Source organism: Mauremys mutica, chromosome 3 (genome assembly GCF_020497125.1).
Source record: "Mauremys mutica isolate MM-2020 ecotype Southern chromosome 3, ASM2049712v1, whole genome shotgun sequence".
NCBI classification, from domain to species: domain Eukaryota; kingdom Metazoa; phylum Chordata; order Testudines; family Geoemydidae; genus Mauremys; species Mauremys mutica.
In genome coordinates this window covers 103,231,837-103,249,729 of record NC_059074.1, presented here as the reverse complement: position 1 = coordinate 103,249,729, position 17,893 = coordinate 103,231,837, and the positions used below count along the sequence as shown (strand labels likewise).

Below are 17,893 nucleotides of genomic sequence, written 5' to 3'. Positions count from 1 at the left end.
AGAAGTAATTCTTCTGCTCTACTCTGCGCTGATTAAGCCTCAACTGTAGTATTGTGTCCAATTCTGGGAGCCACATTTCAGGAAAGATGTGGACAAACTGGAGAAAGTCCAGAGAAGAGCAACAAAAATGATTAAAGGTCTAGAAAACATGATCTCTGAGGGAAGATTGAAAAAATTGGGTTTGTTTAGTCTGAAGAAGAGAAAACATGGGGGACATAACAGTTTTCATGTACATAAAAGGGTGTTACAAAGAGGGGGGAGAAAAAATGTTCCTCTTAACCTCTGAGGATAGGACAAGAAGTAATGGGCTTAAATTGCAGCAAGAGTGGTTTAGGTTGGACATTAGGAAAAACTTCCTAACTGTCAGTGTGGTTAATTTCTGGAATAAATTGCCTAGAGAGGTTGTGGAATCTCCATCATTGGGGATTTTTAAGAGCAGGTTGGACAAACACCTGTCAGGGATGGTCTAGATAATACCTAGTACTGCCATGAGTGCAGGGGACTGGACTAGATGACCTCTCAAGGTCCCATCCAGTCCTATGATTCTATTTTACAGATGGGGAAACAGAGTCACTGAGAGATTAAGCAATTTTCCTAAATTCAACAGGAAGCTTGTCAGAGATAGGAATAGAACAGGGATTCTCTAACTTCATTGCACCGTGACCCCATTCTGACAACAAAAATTACTACACAACCCCAGGAGCGGGGTCCAAAGCCTGAGCCTGCCCGAGATCTGCCGCCCCGTGTGGGCAGGCCAAAGCCCGAGGGCCTGTATCCTGAGCCCCACCGTCCAGGGCTGAAGCCCTTGGGCTTCAGTCGCGGGCAGTGGGATTCGGGCTTTGGCCCTGGGCCCCAGCAAGTCTAAATCAGCCCTGGTGACCCCATTAAAATGGGGTCGTGGCCCACTTTGGGGTCCTGGACCCACAGTTTGAGAACCGCAGGAAAAGAACATAGGTTTCCTGACTCCCAGTCCTGTACTTTAGCTGTGACTTCCTTCCTTCCCCATAGTTTGTCAGTCAGATTATGTTCTCTGATATGTGATTTATCTGGCCATATCATGCTAATCTCGTGGGGGACTAAGGTCTGTTGCACAGCAGTTCTGACTTCTTCATGGATGGCTATTCCAGTGGCCTGTGAATTATCTTTAAAAAAAAAAATACCGATGCACTTTAACACTTTTGCCAAAAACTCTTTATACGAGCCCCTAGAAGATGTGCACACTACTAAAGCAGCTGCTTTTTTATGGCTAAATTCTGTTCTCTCACCAGGAGCAAGTAGCCTGGATTGAAGGGGATTTCCCCAACTCCAAATCCACAGAGTAGCAGTGGAGTAAAGCAGGGGTTCTCAAACTGGGGGGCAGGACCCCTCAGGGGGTCACAAGGTTATTGCATAGTGGTCGCGAGCTGCCAGCCTCCATCCCAAACCCCACTTTGCCTCCAGCATTTATAATGGTGTTAAATATATAAAAATGTGTTTTTAATTTATAAGGGGGGGTCGCACTCAGAGGCTTGCTATGTGAAAGGGGTCACCAGGACAAAAGTTTGAGAATCACTGGAGTAAAGCTTCTTATTGTTCTTGTGCCTTTGCTGTGTGCAGAGTAAATGGAATTTCCTTGTTGAGTAATATAAGAGAGATACCATGAACTATGCTAGATGTACATGAAAGCTTTAAAGAACTTCTTTAATGCCTGCCTTTTGCAGCCAAGTGCAGACTCCTTTTACTTGCCTTCCTCGCCCTGCACAACTCTGCTCCTCCACACATCTCAGTGTTGATATCTCTTCCCACCTTCCTGCACTTTGTACTATCCAAGCCCTTCCCTCTTAATCACACCCTTCATTTCCTTAACATGTTCTCATCTTTGTACTGTCTTCCATGCTGCCCCATTATCTTGGTCATTACTTTTTAAAAACTAACTAATAAAGAAACGACGCCCCCTAATAGTTTTTATTTACGTGTCTCATTTTAAATTGTAAGCATCTCTGGACAGAGACTTCACCTTCCTATTGACCTCTAAAGTACCTTTTATGTCTATAGCACAATTTTAAAAATAAAAAATAGGCCTTATCTTGATATCCTCAGGTATCCCCCCCCCCCCATTGATTTCTATACCTTCTATTCAGTTCAGGAGTTTGCTAAGCAAAGACTATATAAGAACATCAAAACTGGGCCTATTACAATTAGAAACTGGCCTAATGATTAACACTGGCTTTGTGAGAGATCGCTGGTTGACTGAAAATACTGCCCAGATAGTTTCACTAAAATACCGTCTTCATTGAAAACAATGGATTAAACCTGCTCTTAAAATAAATTACATCTGTGTTAGGAACATGATGGTTCTTGTATTTAAAAAAAAAACACGTTGGCAAAGATGAGAACAATTAGAATGTTTCTCTCAGTTAACACAGCTGATAGTCAAGGGGGTTTTCCAGCTAAAGAAAGCGAAAGCAGCTTCAAAGAACTCTTTCTTTCTCTCTGAAGATATTAGCAGAGCTGACTATTGCAGTTAAACCCTCCATTATATTTGATGGACTACTTAAAAATATATTTTTATTATGGTCTCAGATAAACTGTAAAGTCAAAATCTTACAGCTATAAAGGATATCAAAAAAGAACATTCAGATTCTACATTGATTTAAATACCCACCAAATCTCAAATTTTCTCTTTCTTGTTCTTGAAAGATTTGTTACAAAATCCCACACCTATGCAAATATGCTTACCGTTCATAACTAATATGTATGTTAGAATCCTTGATGATCATTGCAGTGTTGCCAGCTCTCATGATTTTATCTTCTCTTAGAGTTTTATACTGCTACCCATCTCTGTAGTATGTGAGAACCTTCCACATAAAATCAGTAGCAATGGTGAAGTTCCTACTTGATTTCAAGGCGTCTCTCTGTCTTGTCTTCCTTTTCAGGGTTTAAACATAAATAAATAAATAAATACAGCCCTGATATCAGAGAGGCTAGTTAGAAAACAATCACATTATGTTAGTAAGCATATATTTCCACTTTAGTCTCTACGCTTTTGTTAGTATTACTCTAGTTGCTTATTTGGCCCTGATTTACAAGCTATTTTAGATAATATCCTTCTCCAACTCTTTACATAGACTGTATTTTAATTTTAACTGTAAAACTGCACCAAGTCACTTTAAATTTTTCATTCAAAAAGGATTTGGATAAAAAATTTGATTTCTCTTCCAAAAAATCATTTTTTTCTTATGTTTTTATAAAAAGAATTGAGTAGAATTATGTTCTTAGAGCCATAAAGCACTTATTAAAAGGCTAATATCCTCAGCTGAAGATCAGGCTCTTTATTGAAGTGTTATTTTATTTCACATTTTAACTTTTCTCTTACTTTTCCTGCCAGGAAAAGAAGTAAGAGAAAGGAGACGCACCCCCACTCCATTTCCTAAACATACAAAAAGAACAGGAGTACTTGTGGCACCTTAGAGACTAACAAATTTATTTCAGCATGAGCTTTCATGAGCTACAGCTCACTTCTTCGCATGCATAGAATGGAACACACAGACATCCGAAGAAGTGAGCTGTAGCTCACAAAAGCTCATGCTGAAATAAATTTGTTAGTCTCTAAGGTGCCACAAGTACTCCTGTTCTTTTTGCGGATACAGACTAACACGGCTGCTACTCTGAAAACTAAACATACAAAACTTTTTTGCTTCGGTAAAAAATTTTGTTTTGAATTTTTCATCAAAAAGAAAAAAAACTGAAAATGTTGAACAAAAAGAAAATTTAATTTTCTTAAAACCTCTCCCTGCCCACATACTGCCTCCCACTGTTAGTGTATGTCTAGACCATTTTTTCCATACTATTTACATTTTGGGGGCAACATCCTGCAGAATTTTTGTACATAAAACTCTCATTGATTTCAGGGGGAATTAAACATGTGGATTTAATCCTCCGCTGCAGCCAAGATCTGTTTATGCTACCCTGATACTGAAGCTTCTGAAGGACAGTTCAGCGCCTAGTGTAATTTAGAGCAGCCTCTGGGATTCTCTGAATTATATCCAGCTTTAATGGCTCCCAAGAATTTGTTTGGACAAATGCTCTGGCCACGCCCCTCTTCCCCTGCCATGCCTCTGATCCCAGGGGCTCTGAGTGGGAATGGCCAAGAGTGAGAGTCTCCAGGGTGCCAAATAAGCCTGCTCTGTGGCCCCTGAAGCAGCACAAAATAGCTATATTGGGGTCCAGGATATGGCCTAGGCCTAGGGCATGAATACAGGCCCTAGCTGTGGAGTATTATAACTACAAGTGTTTCAATATATAAAAAGAATAGTAAAAATGAATTATATAATATTTAATTTGAAAACCCAAGATCTTCATAAGTAGACTTATCTAACCACAAAAATGTTTTGACATCCAATAAGAATAAAGTTAATTATTTTTGTGTCTGGTACTTTACTAATGAGAACAATCTATTTATTCTGTTTTAAAAAGTTGCTTATCCAGTTTCCTCTGGCTGATTGATTAGATGTTATAAATATAAATGTCAGAATAGTTTGCATTTTCTAGTTCAGCTCAGTGTAGCTCGGTGTATTTGTTTATACTGAGATCAAGGGTATGCACGTTCCTCTATTATGTGTTCTTTTTCATGTTACTCCTAGGCATATTAATTACAATCTTTGACTGAAAACTACACTAAATACAGAGCACAATAACAGCAGTCTTTGAAGATTCCAAAAACTTTATCAAGAGAACATCATTTATATTTATGTGAAATTGGTATATGTTAGGATAATTACTGCTGTACCTTCAGGGTAAAGGAAGTACTCTCAGCCAAAATTATACAAGGGTGCGGATTAAATGAAGCATTACTCTCTGTTTGGCAGCAATGGATGTAGGTTGCGAAATTAGGGTATGATGTAGCATTGTAGAACTAATCTGCCAAAAATTATTTGGCCTGAAAATGCCCTTATTTTTTCAATTATGTGCTATTCTAAAAGAACCAAATTTAATTCGATCTTAACTGAGAGATCCTGTTAACTACTTTTAGTCCTTTGAAAATAGAGCCACTATACATTTTCTGAAGATAGAGAGCTACGAGGCAGGAAATACTCACAAGATAATGCTTTGAGACAAATCCAGCTGCTCTTGGCAGTGGAAGCAGTGAAGTTTCACTGCCCAGGGGCTCTGCAATGGAGTACACACCCTCTGCACAGTATAAAGTTCAGGTTTGAACGGGGACTCCCTTCATGGGAATGAGCATAAGGTGGATGGGGAAAGAGGACGTACTTCTGCATGGCTCCCTCCAGTCTTACCGCTGCCGCCACCACCACCTCCTGAGGCAGAGTATATTGGGGATGTAGTCACTTTGGTATGGGGGGTGATTTTCTCTTTTTCCTAACATGGAGATGCCTACCATTTGGGCTGTGTACTGGGTGCCTGGATTTGGCCCTTAGTTTTTTAAATTGGGCAAACAACAAAGTACACCTACGGTCTGGTTTTTAAAGGAACCTCATCCTTCCCTGGTGTACACACATATCTATGCACACATTTTTGCCCCAGATCCCTAAGTGGCCCCCTCAAGGATTGAATTCACAACCCTGGGTTTAGCAGACCACCGCTCAAACCACTGAGCTATAGCTATCCCTCCCCCCATCATTATTATTATTATTAATTATTTATTATTTATTATTTTTCAAACCCTAACACCTGTATATGCATTTTATGGATTCTTTTATCTGTGTGCCAAGATGATGGTCTTTTCATATGTAAAACCTATTTGCTCTTTTATGTGAGTGCTTGAAAAATGCATGCTCATGTATTTCCTTATAGAGCATTGCACATGAAGAGGCCACTGTTTCAAAAACCAAGCTGTTTAATTTTCATTGTTGTGATGTATTGTGGGCAGTGTAGCATGTGTGCTAAACCTTAGCGGTGAGAGAAACTGAAGGTTATCTATCGGCAATTGCTGATAATGGTAAAATGTCATTTTAAGGATACTTGATTGTTTTTGTGTGTGTATATAAAAATATGAAAAACATTCTCATTTATAGGGAGTAAATATGTAATTTTGCTTTTTTCTTTAACTATCTCAGAATTTGAATTTTTTATTCACCCTCTTTCACCATTATGTTGTTATTGTCAGGACTATAACTGAAGGAATGAAGCAACATTTTTAGAAACCCCTGCCTTTTCCACATGGCATGCAAGTTTCACTTTGAAGATGCTCGGAACCTAACCACCAGGCCTTTTAGGGTCTGAAACAATGGAATACCTGCACAAGGACTCAAGCTATATCCTCCAAATCCACACTAGGCTGTAATGAGCTTATTGGTGGTTCTTGCTGATCAATAGGATCTGGTCTCAAACCCTGAGGTCAAAGGCTAAAGGTAATAATTGGAAATATACCAATCTCCTAGAACTGGAAGGGACCTTGAAAGGTCATTGAGTCCAGCCCCCTGCCTTCACTAGCAGGACCAATTTTTGCCCCAGATCCCTAAGTGGCCTCCTCAAGGATTGAACTCACAACCCTGGGTTTATCAGGCCAATGCTCAAACCACTGAGCTATCCCTCCCCTCCCAATTCTGACTGCTTCCATTTCTTTAAATTCTCAGATACCTCCTCATGGGGCATTCCCTAGATAAACCCATGCATTCCCAGCCTCTCATCTATGGTTTTTGGACTGGCAGATATTGACAGAACTTCTGAGAGGTCACACTGTATTATAAGGAAGATTTATTATGCTGCCAAATAGTCTATTTTTGCTCATTGAAAGGAGTGATAGGATTGTTTCTACATCAAGGATGGCACAGAAGTGCTTCCAGTTCCTTCAAAGGATGGTAGTTGGTCATTCATTCCAACACAAAGTTGATGTGTCTGTTCTATCTGTAATTACATATTTGTAGTAAGGTAAGGCCATGTGCACTGTAAACACAAAAGATATAGGAGGAATAACCTACATGGGAGGCAGGGGGAAATAGATTTCTCCTCACCAACAGCTGCCCATACCTTAAATTAACATGTCCCTTTACAGTGTCTCCATTTTTGAACCATTACTGCTGCTGCTACTACTACTACTAATTCAAGTGATGGTACCTATTGTATTCCACTGAGAGTTTTCTTATGCACACCATGTGTACGGAGCCAGAGAATTTGAAAGTGGTATAGTCCATTGGTCCACGCACTCACCCATGGCTCACCTCATGGTTTCATCTGAGGTAAGAAAGGGCAGGGTGGACTGATCACATCTCCAGCTCCTTTGCTGCATGGTCTGGATCAGTGTCTTCTTGCGTGTGACACACTTCTAAAAATATATAGTTGTACATAGTTAATTTTAGAGTATTTTACTGTTTATATAGTAGTTTTTAGTCGTTTATGGTAGGAGTAGTACTGGGACTTTGGGAGATTTGTTTCTGAGTAAACACTCCCCTCCTTACCACCAACCCATGTGTGGGTACTGGACTATGCGGAAGACCCCAGGCTTTAAAATCTGCACCTCCTGCCCATGTTCCTTCTCGGTCAGCAAGGAACATCAACGCTACCTCTACTGCTTGGGAGAAGCCTACATTGCATCTAGCTGCAGTATCTACCAGTCCTTCCCCAGCCAAACCCATATCTCCTCATCTCAGGCGCTTTCAAGTAGATGCTCTCCGCATCTGGAAGCACCTTATGGAAGTCACCATGAGACCTCATTTGGACCCAGGCAGGGCAACCCCCCAGTACATCAGCCTGAGACAGCCAGGAGTGTGCCACCAGCTATGGAGTCAGAGTTCAGCACCGGCAGTACCACCACTATTAACCCTACGCTGGGGCCTAGTTGGTAAGGAAGGAAGCATGTACATAAGCATGGCAGTAACTGTTCCTCCAAACCTAAGAAAGAGGAAACTCCTTCGAGTTCCAGTCATGGGGAGTGAGCGCTCTTTAAAGCACACAAACACAAAAAGAGACCACACAAACCAACCGATCCACCAGTATCAGGTACCAAACCGCACACACCATCAACATCGGTGTCCCTCAGAGTTTGAAAGCCACCCACTCTGGGGAAGACCACCCTCCTGTACTGGTTCTGGGGACAGAAAGAGTACCCTTCACTCCAGGGAGGTCAGGAAAAGGGCCAGAGCCCCAGGAATTGTTTGCCCTAGGAAAGCCGAAGTCTTTATGCCTTCTACTTCCAAGAGACCGTCTACTTCCAAGAGAATATATCTCCTGCTCAGGACATGCCACAGCTGAAGCACCTCTTTCCCCCTGCTCCTGTGATGTACGTGCTTCCGCCGGCTCTGCTGGTATGCCAGTGGAACTGGTCTCAGAATTTTTGTCTTCAGAGGAGTTGGATGAGAGGCAGGGACCGTCCATCCCCTCCCGTCCGTACGAGTGCCAATGGAGGCCTTCTATATCATGGCAATATGCTCCACTCCAGCTACCATGGAGTTACTGGTTCCCTATACCGTGCGGCCCTCTACAACATCCTCTGGATCTGTCATTCCACTCTATTGGGTACCCTGGCCCCAACCCACCCTCAGAACCTATCCATTCTGTGAGGGAAACTTTGCCTATCTCCCTGTCTCAGGCGCCTTCAGATAGATGCTTGGAACCAAGGATAGAAGAAGAGGTGCCCAGTCTGGTTCTGACAGTGCCACTGGAGCAGGAAAGATTCCCATAATCCTCATCTGATGTGGCAGTGGCTTCAGCATCTCCCCCACCTCCTCAGGACTACCGCCAGTGCCAAGATCTCCTGCATAAAGTGGCAGCTGCACATTCCCCTGGAGCTGATCCAAGACACTCAGCATAAGCTGCTGGAGATACTTCACTCATCGGTGCTGTGTAGAGTTGCTTTTCCTATCAACAATGCCGTCCTTGAGCCAGCTTGAATGGTTTGGCATATGCTGACCACATGTATGCCTACCCCAAGGGGGCAGAAAAATACTACACTGTACCAGCTAAATAAGCTGTTTCTTTTCTCACCCTCCCTCCCAATTCACTTATCCAGGCAACAATGAAATGGGCTAGACAACAGCACCCGTGCTCCACTGCATCCAATCATCAGGGCAAGCAGTTAGATCTTTTGAGCTGCAAGATCTTCCCCTCAGCCAGTCTTCAGTTCAGGATTTTGAATTATCAGGCATTATTTGCCAAATACAATTTCCTGAATTACAGCAAACTGGAGGACTTCGCTGAAAAACTGCCACAAGAAGACTGGGCCTGCTTCCAGGCAATAATAGAAAAGGGGAGATTAGTAGCAAGGACATCACTTCAATCAGCAGTGGATGTGGCAGATACCTCTTCGCGCTCTCTGGCCACAGGCATAGTCATGCAGAGGGAATTGTGGCTCCATTCTTCTGGTTTTCCTAGGGAGATACAAAATACCGCTGAAGACCACCCTTTTGATGAATCCCATCTTTTCAAACAGAAAATGGACGATTCCCTTCAAACTCTCACTTATTCAAGAGCTACACTTTGTTCTTTGGGTATTTACACACCTGCACCAAAATGTAAATTCTACCACCCACACAGCATTACAGAATCTCCCAGTTTTTCCATCAGAGGCCTTAGGAACCACCATGGAAGCATCAAAAGACTCAAAGATCTCATCCTCAGGGTCTGCCCTCACAGCCTTCCTCCTCCCAGATGCAACCCTCACAGGAGAGAGATTTCTGAGGAACTCTAGAGAGCCTTCAACCACCTTGCCTACTGCCATACAACCACCCCACTATCTTCTGGGGTCATCTAACACTCTTCTTATCAGGTTGGAATCTAATGACGATGGACAAGTGCTTGCTAAATGTTATATGATAGAGTTCATCATGGTACCTCATCCAGAGCCCCCTCCCCGATCCCTTCTCAGGGACTCCTCTCACAACAGCATCCTGACCTAGAGGTGAACTCCTTACTACAAAGAGGAGCAGAAGAGCTGGTTCCTCTGGAATACCCAGGGACGGGATTCTATTCAACTTATTTCCTGATAGCCAAAAAGGAAGGCGGACGGAAGCCAATTCAGGACCTCCGCCATCATAATCGCTTCAACTGCAAACCCAAATTTAGTATGGTCACATTAGCAGCAATCATCCCAACATTAGAAGAAGGCATGTGGTTTATGGCTCTTGATACACAGGATGTGTATTTTCACAGACATTCATCTGACCGACAGATGGTTCCTGAGGTTCACAGTCAGCTTGAACCATTTTCAATACAGGGTCCTTTCATCTGGAATCACCACTGCTCCAAGAGTCTTCACCAAGGTTTTCTCTATCATGGTGGCCTACCTCAGGCGTTATGGGGTCCTTGTATTCCCCTAGCTCGATGACTGGCAAGGAAATTATTCATGAAACTGGAGAAGATGGGGATTAATACATGAATCAAAAGGTGGGTAAGGAACTGGTTAAAGGGAAGAATACAACAGGTCATACTGAAAGGTGACCGGTCAGGCTGGAGGGAGGTTACCAGAAGAGTTCCTCAAGGATCTGTCTTAAGATCAAGCTTAATTAACACTTCTATTAATGACCTTGGCACAAAAAATGAAAGTGTGTTAATAAAATTTGAAGATGACACAAAGTTGGGAGGTATTGCCAATGTGGGGGAGGAGTGGAATATCATACACGAAGATTTGGATGACCTTGGAAACTGGAGTAATAGAAATATGATGAAATTTAATAGTGCAAAGTGCAAGGTCATGCAGTTAGGGACTAACTGCAAAATTTTAGCTATAAGATGGGGATTTACTAGTTGGAAGTGACAGAGGAGGAGAAAGGCCTGGGTGTATAGGTCGAACACAGGCTGACTATGAGCTGCCAATGTGATGCAGCTGTGAAAAAGGCTAAAACAATCCTAAGATACATCAGGTGAGGTATTTCCAGTAGAGATAGGGAAGTGTTATTACCATTTTACAAGACACTGGTGAGATCGCATCTGGAATGCTGTGTGCAGTTTTTGTTTCCAGTGTTTAAGAAAGATTAATTCAAACTGGAACAGGTACAGAGAAGGGCTGGTAAGATGATCAGAGGAATGGAGAATTTGCCTTACAAGAGGAGACTCAAGGATCTTGGTTTGTTTAACCTAACAAACGAAAGGCTGAGAGGGGATATGATTATCCCTCTGATGTATTTATAGAGAGAGAACACTGGGGAGGGAGAGGAGTTATTTAAATTAAGGGATAATGTTGGCCAGGAACAAATGGATGTAAATTGGCCATTAACAAGTTTAGGCTTTCTAAAGATGAACATTTCTAACCATCAGAGGAGTGAAGTTCTGGAACAGCTTTCCAAAATGAGTACTGGAGCAAAAAACCTAACTTGTCTCAAGACTTGACTTGATAAATTTATGGAGGGGATGGCATGATGAGATTGCCTACAATGGCATAAGGCCCATCTGCATCTGCTAGCAAATATCTCCAACTGCCGGATATGGGACACCAGATGGGGAGTGTTTTGAGTTGGTGGGTCTCACCCACATACTCAGGGTCTAACTGGGCGGATACCATATTTGGTGTCGGTAAGGAATTTTCCCATAGGTCAGAATGGCAGAGACCCTGGAGTTTTTCACCTCCCTTTGCAGCACGGGGTAGAGGTTTCCTACTTCTTTTTATTTAAAGATTTCAAGTTACTGACTTGAAATCTTCAAATCAAGATTTGAGGATTTCAGTAACTCAGCTAGAGGTTATGGATCTATTGCAGGAGTGAGTGGGTGAGGTTCTGCGGCCTGCAGTGTGCAGGAGATCAGACTAGATTCTGGCCTTAAAGTCTATAAGTCTAAGCAACAACGTCTCGTAATCATTGAGAAACAGCCCAGAAATTGACTTGGTCTGATGATAATGCTGATAGACTTCTCCCACTATTTCAAGCCACTCAAGCATGGCAAACTTCACAGAACTCTAGTCCTTCAACTCTTCTTCATTCAGGACTTGGTAAGGAACTTTCCCTTTTCTAGTGAAAAATGGAGACAGGTGTAGATGGCCCAGTTTGGAATGGGGCTAGAGCCACTAGTGAAATTGCCAGATGGCATCAGATTGACTGACAGGTTTGGACTTGAGTCTTGACAGGCTAAAACCATTGCATCTGCTGTGCAGCCATCGGAGCTTACTGTTCAGTGGTGCTGTATGTACATTAGTTGAAGCAGGGCAACTGCTTCTATTGATCTTACACCACAGCTTCCTCCCTGGTCTCTCTTTGTTGACAGAGCATTCAACATTCCATTTCTCTGGCACCAGGTTATCACAGTGCAGACTTTCCTTCTCAAAACTAAACTCCAAATCTTCCCTTTTGGTGGATGTAACAAAGTGGTTCAAAAAAAGATTGTTCTTCCCTTTCACAGGGTATACTAAACATTCACAGTTTTTAAAATGTAAGTTCTAAAAAGAGAACAACATCCACTACCTCAGTGGCCCCTTTTGGCCTTGGAATCTATGAAGATGAGGCTGAAGGCATTGTGGACTTGTAACTAGATAAAATGATTGGAAATCAAAATTCCTGGAATCTATTCCCAGGTCTGCCAATAACCTGCTGCTTTGATGTTAGACAAATGAGTGGCATAGCTAGGAATGGAAATTTGGGTGGGCCCCAGCTTATGGTGGACAGGCAATGACCTGAGAGCTTTGCAGTGCCCTTTGGCTCTGGCACCTTGCCCCATTTCCTGTCCCAGCTACCCAGTTTTTCCAGTACCTCTTGTGTAATGTGCTGTTCCCCACACTGAAGAAGCAGCGGCTCCTGTTCCCTTCTGTCCTGTAGCTGCAGTGGCCTGGGTCTGACCCCTGCAGCCCTGGGCTGCATCCCTTTCCCCCACCCCAATCTGTGTGGGCTGTGAGGAGCCCATACAGGTCCCTGCAGAGGATTGTGTTCCCCCTAACCCTTAGTTGTGTCCACCCTTCCTCCATGTTGCTGGTGGGGGGAGAGAGACAGGGCAAGAACAGTTACTGACTGATCTGGAACAGCTGTGTGAAGTGGAGAAGACAGTCCCAGAAATGAAGGTTCTCCCTCTTCTTCCCCAGTCCCTGGAGCAATCTGCTGCTTTTGTTGCAGAGGAAGGTGGGGTGTTCATAAAGGCTCAGATTTTGGTGGACCTGGGGCTAATTGGATGGGCTATGGCCCCCAAAGCCCACCTGTGACTACACCTCTGAGACAAACGGTTTCACTTCTCTGTGCTTCATTTTACTCTAAAATGGGGATAACAATACTAATATACTTCACAGGGTGGCTTTGACAGTTAGTTTGGTAGTAAAGTGCTTTGAGATTTTCTTATAAAAATTGCTATATAGTTTGCAAATATAAAAGGAAATGAATTAGAAAGCGCCTTTTTTTAAATACATGCTTCAATGATGGGAATGGATCTCCTTAAAATACCAGAGTTTGTTGTAAAACATCTTAAATTTTGAAAACATGTTAATTCTTGCATATGCGTGTGTGTGTGTGTATATATATATATATATATATATATATGCAAGTTGCATTGCATTTCTGTACTCAAAACATCCGATAACATAACAGCTTCATATACTGGAAAATAACATGGATAAAAGTCCATTAAGAATTGTGGCCTTATTTTCTGAATATATAGTAATAAGGCATATCTACTGTGCACAGATATTTTCTTATTCAGTTACTCCTGGAGATATTACAATTAGTATATTATGGCTGACTTGTTCTCGATTCATGGTTTTGCATTTTTAGGTTTAGTAAAATACTGGTCTGGATTTTTTGTCAAGCTGTGATGTCATAGGATTTCCTGGTAGTGTTGTCTGGAAATGAATATTCTGTGCTTGCTGAAAGTGCTAACTCAAGAAGGAAAATAGGCTGAAGTACGAACAGTGGCTATTGTGGTCAGAGTAAAGATCTGAAAGATAAAGCTGATTTATATTTTCCAGAATACTGCATGTGGGTTTGCTGGAAATATTTTCCTTGAACAAAGATGAGATGAAAATGCTGCATATGTTCTTCAAGTGCTTTTGGTTGAAAGGCTCATCATTTTTGTTTGTTTTTAGTCAACACTCAATTCACAAACTAAAGCTGGTGAGCAATACAGAAACTTACAAGTTTACTGCCTGCAGTGACTGGTCAGTTTCTCTACTGAGAAGATGATTGCAAATCTTTTAATGGGTGAATCTGCAAAGTAATCAAGGTGGTCTAAGTTTAGATAAGGTGTTGGATTTTAGTTAGTTTCTCATCTGTAAAGCAAGATGATTAAACTGCTTATCATAAGTGTGAGAGTGATACTGACTAGTTGAAATTTTACCCTGGCTGCTGAAATGTTACCTACCCATTATTATTATTTTATTTTCAGTTGTGGAACCAATAAACTAGATTATTTAGGACTTTCTTTTCTATCTAATTTTCATTCTTCCATATCTCTTCCTAATCACATTTCTGATCCAGCAAACTACTTAAGTATGTGCTTAACTTTAAGCATGTGAATAGTCCTATTGAAATCAGTAGGGCTATTCGAATGCTTAAAGAATGTGCTTAAGTACTTTGCTGGATCTGGGTCACAGTCACATTCTTCTTGTAATAGCCAAACAAAGCTTGTTTCAAGGTTCCAGTAAATGGCATTTACTCAGTTTCAATAGGGGATACTTTAAAACAGTGCAGCTGAAGCAGCAATATGACCACGCCCAGAAATTATAACCTCTGTGTGAGGCATCTCCTCTCCACAAGCCTACAGTCTGTGTAGCTCTTGAACACATCTTCAGCACAGTAATACTAAGTGCTGTCAGTATAATACAAAACTAGCTTCTTCTTTTACTTCACATATAAACATACTTTTCCCCCTTTTTATTAACCTTGATAAACCTTGCAAAAGGATAATTACTTTCTCAAGATATTTGCAATTTTGAAGGGAAATTTTCAGTTGCTTAAAAATAAGTTATGTGGCATAATCCAGTTTTTCTTTAAACCTTTTGTGAAAACCATTGCCTTTATGACAGTGATGTTATCCATTCAGCACCCTTACCCAGGCTTACTGACACGAGGTCTGCATTCATTTTCCTTTATCCACTTTGTGGAAAGAAACAACGGAAAACTACAGGGGTCATAGTGTCTGTTGCCATAATGATGTAATGGTATGGACTAGTAATTAACATGTTCTTGATTTTTTTTTTAAACTTAAGGGCCTTTAATCACCGAAAACAAATTATGTACAGTTAAGTGCTACTCTTCAGCTATTTGTATGACAACTAAATCAAAGCTACCAGTATTTCCCTAATTTTAATTTTCTCCTTCCTTGATTTAATTTTGTTTTATGACTTACACCTCACAACCTGGTTAGCCCAATTTGGGATTTAGTGTGTGACAAAGACCCACAATAAGGGTCGCACAAAAACTATTATCACAGGAAGATTAAAACAATGTGAGACACATTCCTCAATGGCTTGTCTACACCTTGCAGTAATGTGCACTACAGGGATGTGAATTCTGAAGCATTACAATATGTTGCACAGTAACTGACCCATTAAAAGTTTCATAGTGCACATTACGCATACTTTCCATAACCTAACTAAAGATTCTGCATTTTTATGCAAATAATTTACAACAGTAAAACTGGAAAGGCACCACATTTGTGTGGTACATGAATGAGTGACATCCCTTGAAATGAGGGACATTTCAGAGATGTAACTATCCTATGTAACATAACAGGCATTTGTGCAAACATGTCAAATATATTTTTTTTCCACAAGAAGGAATTTTATGGGATATATTTTTGTAAGACCTTTTTATTTAATAACAGTATATAGCTAAAAGCAGAACATGCCCTGTCAGTGTGGGGGAAAAGATAGTATTTGAGGTATAACTTTTCAAGAATTGCAAGTGTAAAAAAAAAAAGAGGAGAGAAAAATAGTGCATTTTATTTGTGCACTAGTGGAATTCAGAGCTCCAAAAAGAGGTAAAGTCAAAAAGGGCTGGGACCGAGTAGTGTATGTTGAACACACACATTCCTGAAGGGGAAGTAGTATTACAGAAAACATCACCTGAGCACCTTTTTGTGGCACTCTCCTTCAGTTTCCCAATGATCCAATCCCCCCAACTCCTTTGGAAATTACTGTTGGTAGGAAGGTGCTCCCTTAGAATGGTTAAATATGCTGAACAGCCCTCAAATTTCTGCCTGCTGCCTATCAGGTAAGTCTGTGTTTGGCAATGGGTAGTGCAGATTGATTTTATTAGAGTGTATTCTGTACCTGCTCTTTACTTTAAAACAGCGTCTTGGACTCGAGCTACTACTTGTAGTGTTTTATATATTGTGGGAAATTACATTTGCAAAGAAAACTACATCACACTAGCTGACATTTTGATACGTTTACCTTAATGATTGGATGCGTAGATTTGATTTTAATCTCTAATTAAAATGTTGGGATTATTTTTTATTGTTTTTATTTGTGATACTGCAGGTGTAGTTTAGTTATATTTTGGGCCAAATTCTTCATATTGGTTGTGCCTGTGTGCAATGCTAGTAAATCCATGAGAAGAGGGAAAGCACAGGATCGAAGTTTTCTGGCTCAAATATTGCTCTCCACAAAGCCGTGGAGACCTGTCCATGGTTCTGTTATGGAGTATTACTGTGGTGTGGAACTTAAGGGTCGGATGATAGACTGCTTATATTTGCATATATACCTTTGATCCAGCAATGGAAGTTTCCCTACTTATGGTAGGAATAATCAGTGGGGGACATTCAGTGGGAAATAACATCCGTATTATAGAGCTTCAGGCATATTAGTGCTTCTACTACCAGCTCAACAAGCACTTTTCCATTGGATTCCCAAACACCAGTGACTGGGGCAACTTCTGTCCCCTTTAGGGGAAGGCACAGTAACAATTTTTTTTATGGTGTCACTGCAGGCTGATTGAGAGATCTGATCTGTGAGGGGCCGGAAGTTGTCCCAGTCATTGGTGTTTGGGAATCCAATGGAAAAGTGCTTGTTGAGCTGGTAGTAGAAGCATTAATATGCCAATGTTATTTCCCACTGCATATCCCTTTTTACCTAAGGCCTGTGTGGTGGGCCTGGCACCGCACCGCCCCTTTGGGACAGGGTGGGGATGGGGTGTTGGAACCTCGCCACTCCCAGGTTCACATGCTCGCCTCTCTCTGAGCGGCCCGATGCAGCCTAATAGCCTCCCTCCACGCAATCACCCATTGGTCAGGGTAGTGTGCCCTAACAGCCAGAGTTCATATAAATCACTCCAAGCGTCAGAGCAGTGCAGCCCAATGGCCAGAGTCCATACAATCCCCCTCAAAGCGGGGTAGTGCAGCCTAGGGCCAGAGTCCACGTAACTCACTCCAAACGTCCAGGCAGTGTGGCCAATGGCCAGGGTCTATATAAACCGCTCCCCACATTGGAGCAGTGCAGCCTAAGGGCCAGGGTCCATACAGTCCCCCTCTCAAGCAGGGTAGTGTTGCCTAGTGGCCGGAGTCCAAGTAACTCTCACCAAATGTCTGAGTAGGGTGGCCCAATGGCCAGGGTCCATATGATTCCCATGCTGGTGGTAGGGGGACCCAGGCCCACCCTCTCCACTGGGTCCCGACTAACGGCCCTGGTAGTGGCAAGTTCCCCTTGCCAATGGCTCAGCAGAGATCCACCCAAAACACACCGAGCCTCTATGTGGCTTTAATGCCATTTCCCTCTAAAGTTCCCCTGGGTCACTTCCTACCATAACCTCCGGGTTCTCCATTTCGGGGGTCCTCTGGTCTGTTCCCCTTCTGTGACGTACTCCGTCTGGGTGTCAGGGCGCATCCTGGCTTGGCTGGCCTCCAGATCCTGGAGTGCAGGCTGTCCCTCCTCGGGAGCTGGTGGCATGCCTCCTTCCCCTCTGACGGTCAGCCTCAACTGAGCAGCTCTGCAGGCTTTTATACCTGTTCTCCAGTTGGAGCATGCCCAGCAGAGCCTGAAGTGCATGGCTTCCTCTCCTAGGAAGGAAGGGTTAACCCCTGCAGTACCAGTGCGGGGCCGCTCTGCCCCGTC

The 17,893-nt window shown here is 42.3% G+C and overlaps 1 protein-coding gene across 14 annotated transcripts in view; it reads left to right on the top strand.

Moving 5' to 3' along the window:
- The window catches only part of AHI1 (Abelson helper integration site 1), a 180,434-nt gene that overhangs the window by 98,779 nt on the left and 63,762 nt on the right, over positions 1–17,893 (top strand). For 2 of the 14 annotated variants that reach the window (XR_006578219.1, XR_006578220.1), the window contains one exon: positions 6,107–6,350. The exons of the other annotated variants lie outside the window; for them this stretch is intronic. The gene's annotated coding sequence lies outside the window, so the exon portion shown is untranslated. The remainder of the gene's footprint in view (positions 1–6,106; positions 6,351–17,893) is intronic. 14 annotated transcript variants of the gene reach the window in all.